This window comes from Triticum aestivum, chromosome 7A (genome assembly GCF_018294505.1).
Source record: "Triticum aestivum cultivar Chinese Spring chromosome 7A, IWGSC CS RefSeq v2.1, whole genome shotgun sequence".
Lineage (NCBI taxonomy): Eukaryota > Viridiplantae > Streptophyta > Magnoliopsida > Poales > Poaceae > Triticum > Triticum aestivum.
In genome coordinates this window covers 725686258-725690408 of record NC_057812.1, presented here as the reverse complement: position 1 = coordinate 725690408, position 4151 = coordinate 725686258, and positions in this window count along the sequence as shown.

Here is a 4151-nt window from a genome sequence, read left to right as displayed (position 1 = left end):
GGGTAGCTAATCCTATCGAAGACTACGCTTCTGGTAACCTCCATCTTGCAGCAGAAGGGGAGAGTAGATGGTAAGTTCACCAAGTAACATCGCATAGCATAATCCTAACCGATGATCCCCTCGTCGTCCTGTGAGAGAGCGATCACTGATTGTATCTGGCACTTGGAAGGGTGTGTTTTATTAAGTTTCTGGTTCTAGTTGTCATAAGGTCAAGGTACTACTCCAAGTCGTCCTGTTACCGAAGATCACGGCTATTCGAATAGATTAACTTCCCAGCAGGGGTGCACCACATTTCCCAACACGCTCGATCCCCTTTGTCCGGACACACTTGTCTGGGTCATGCCCGGCCTTGGAAGATCAACACGTCACAGCCCTACCTAGGCACAACAGAGAGGTCATCACGCCGGTCTAAATCTATGGCGCAGGGGTCTGGGCCCATCGCCCATTGCACACCTGCACGTTGCGTGGGCGGCCGAAGAGCAGACCTAGCAACCTCCATTACAAAGGAAGTTGCGTTACGCGGTCCAACCCGGCACGCGCCGCTCAGTCGCTGACGTCACGAAGGCTTCGGCTAATACCACGACATCGAGTGCCCATAACTGTTCCCGCGTAGTTGGTTAGTGCGTATAGGCCAGTAGCTAGACTCAAATCAAATACCCAGATCTCGTTAAGCATGTTATTTTGAAGTAACCGCGAATGTCGACCAGGGCCAGGCCCACCTCTCTCATGGGTGGTCTGAACCAACCCTATCGCTCCGCCACATAGATCCACCCAGAGGGCCGTCGGGACAAAGGTCCTTTCAGCCCCCAATCTGTGAATCACTCCCGGGTACTCTACGAGCCGACCCAACTTTAGTCACCACATGTATCATATATCATTTATATAAGTATATACCTGATAACCCACAAGTATAGGGGATCACAACAGCTTTTCGAGGGTAGAGTATTCAACCCAAATTTATTGATTCGACACAAGGGGAGCCAAAGAATATTCTCAAGTATTAGTAGCTGAGTTGTCAATTCAACCACACCTGGAAACTTAGTATCTGCAGCAAAGTGTTTAATAGCACAGTAATATGATAGTGGTGGTAGCGGCAACAAAAGTAAAGACAACAAAAGTAATGTTTTTGGTATTTTGTAGTGATTGTAACAGTAGCAGCGGGAAAGTAAATAAGCAAGAACCAGTATATGGAAAACTCGTAGGCACCGGATCAGTGATGGATAATTATGCCAGATGCGGTTCATCATGTAACAGTCATAACATAGGGTGACACAGAACTAGCTCCAATTCATCAATATAATGTAGGCATGTATTCCGTATATAGTCATACGTGCTTATGGAAAAGAACTTGCATGACATCTTTTGTCCTACCCTCCCGTGGCAGCGGGGTCCTATTGGAAACAAAGGGATATTAAGGCCTCCTTTTAATAGAGAACCGGAACAAAGCATTAGCACATAGTGAATACATGAACTCCTCAAACTATGGTCATCACCGGGAGTGGTCCCGATTATTGTCACTTCGGGGTTGCCGGATCATAACACATAGTAGGTGACTATAGACTTGCAAGATAGGATCAAGAACTCACATATATTCATGAAAACATAATAGGTTCAGATCTGAAATCATGGCACTCGGGCCCTAGTGACAAGCATTAAGCATAGCAAAGTCATAACAACATCAATCTCAGAACATAATGGAAACTAGGGATCAAACCCTAACAAAACTAACTCGATTACATGATAAATCTCATCCAACCCATCACCGTCCAGCAAGCCTACGATGGAATTACTCACGCACAGCTGTGAGCATCATGAAATTGGTGATGGAGGATGGTTGATGATGACGACAGCGACGAATCCCCCTCTCCGGAGCCCCGAACTGACTCCAGATCAGCCCTCCCGAGAGGTTTTAGGGCTTGGCGGTGGCTCCATATCATAAAACGCGATGATTTCTTCTCCCTGATTTTTTTCTCTCCGAAAGCAAATATATAGAGTTGGAGTTGGCGTCGGAGGGCATCCAGGGGGCCCACGAGGTAGGGGGCGCGCCCTAGGGGGGGGGGGGGCGCCCCCACCCTCGTGAACAAGGTGTGGGCCCCTGGTCTTCATCTTTGGCGAGGAGTTTTTATTATTTTTTCTAAGATGTTCCGTGGAGTTTCAGGTCATTCCGAGAATATTTGTTTTCTGCACATAAAACAACACCATGGCAATTCTGCTGAAAACAACGTCAGTCCGGGTTAGTTCCATTCAAATCATACAAGTTAGAGTCCAAAACAAGGGCAAAAGTGTTTGGAAAAGTAGATACGACGGAGACGTATCAACTCCCCCAAGCTTAAACCCTTGCTTGTCCTCAAGCAATTCAGTTGACAAACTGAAAGAAAGAAAGAAAAACTTCTACAAACTCTGTTTTCTCTTGTTGTTGTAACTATGTCAAGCCAGCATTCAAGTTTTCAGCATAGATCATAACTAACCACATTTGCAATAATTCTCAGGTCTCATAATTACTCATATCAATAGCATAATCAACTAGCAAGTCATAATAATAAATCTCGAATGACAACACTTTCTCAAAACAATCATAATATGATATAACAAGATGGTATCTCGCTAGCCCTTTCTGAGACCGCAAAACATAAATGCAGAGCACCTTTAAAGATCAAGGACTGACTAGACATTGTAATTCATGGTAAAAGAGATCCAATCATAGTCACACCCAATATAAATTAACAGTGATGAATGCAAATGACAGCTGTGCTCTCCAGCTAGTGCTTTTTAATAAGAGGGTGATGACTCAACATAAAAGTAAATGGATAGGCCCTTTGCAGAGGGAAGCAGGGATTTGTAGAGGTGCCAGAGCTCAGTTTTCAAATAGAGATAAATTGTATTTTGAGCGGTATACTTTCATTGTCAATGTAACAACTAAGAGATGGCGATATCTTCCATGCTAAACACATTATAGGCGGTTCCCAAACAGAATGGTAAAGTTTATACTCCCCCTCCACCAACAAGCATCAATCCATCGCTTGCTCGAAACAACGAGTGCCTCCAACATACATCAGGCCCCAGGGGGAGTTTTGTTTGCAATTAATTTTGATTTAGTTTGCATAAAGCATGGGACTGGGCATCCCGGTGACCAGCCATTTTCTCGTGAGTGAGGAGCGGAGTCCACTCCTCTTGAGAATAACCCGCCTAACACGGAAGATAAGGAGAACCTTGGTTGATACATGAGCTATTCGAGCATACAAAACAGAATGTTTATTTGAAGGTTTAGAGTTTGGCACATACAAATTTACTTGGAACGGCAGGTAGATACCGCATATAGGAAGGTATGGTGGACTCATCTGGAATAACTTTGGGGTTTAAGGGATTGGATGTACAAGCAGTATTCTCGCTTAGTACAAGTGAAGGCTAGCAAAAGACTGGGAAGCGACCAACTAGAGAGCGACAACAGCCATGTACATGCATTAAAATTAATAAACATTGGATGCAAGCATGAGTAGGATATAATCCACCATGAACATAAATATCATGAAGGCTATGTTGATTTTGTTTCAACTACATGCGTGAACATGTGCCAAGTCAAGTCACTTAAATCATTCAAAGGAGGATACCACCCCATCATACCACATCATAATCATCTCAATAGCATATTGGCACACAAGGTAAATCATTATAACTCATAGCTAATCAAGCATGGCACAAGCAACTATGATCTCTAATTGTCATTGTAAACATGTTTATTCATAATAAGCTGAATCAAGAATGAGGGACTCATCATATTTACAAAAACAAAAGAGGTCGAATTCATACCAGCTTTTCTCATCTCAGTCAGCCCATCATATATCATCATAATTGCCTTTCACTTGCACGACCGAACGGTGTGAATAATAATAAGAGTGTACGTGCATTGGACTAAGCTGGAATCTGCGAGCATTCAATAAACAGGAGAAGACAAGGCAATATGGGCTCTGGGTTAAATCAACAATAATACATATAAGAGCCACTTCAACAATTTAATTATGGTCTTCTCCTACTGACCCCCAAAGAAAAGAAAAGAAATAAAAACTATTTACATGGGAAAGCTCCCAACAAGCAAAAGAAGAACGGGAAACATTTTTGAGTTTTCTTTTTAATTATTACTACTACAGCAGAAA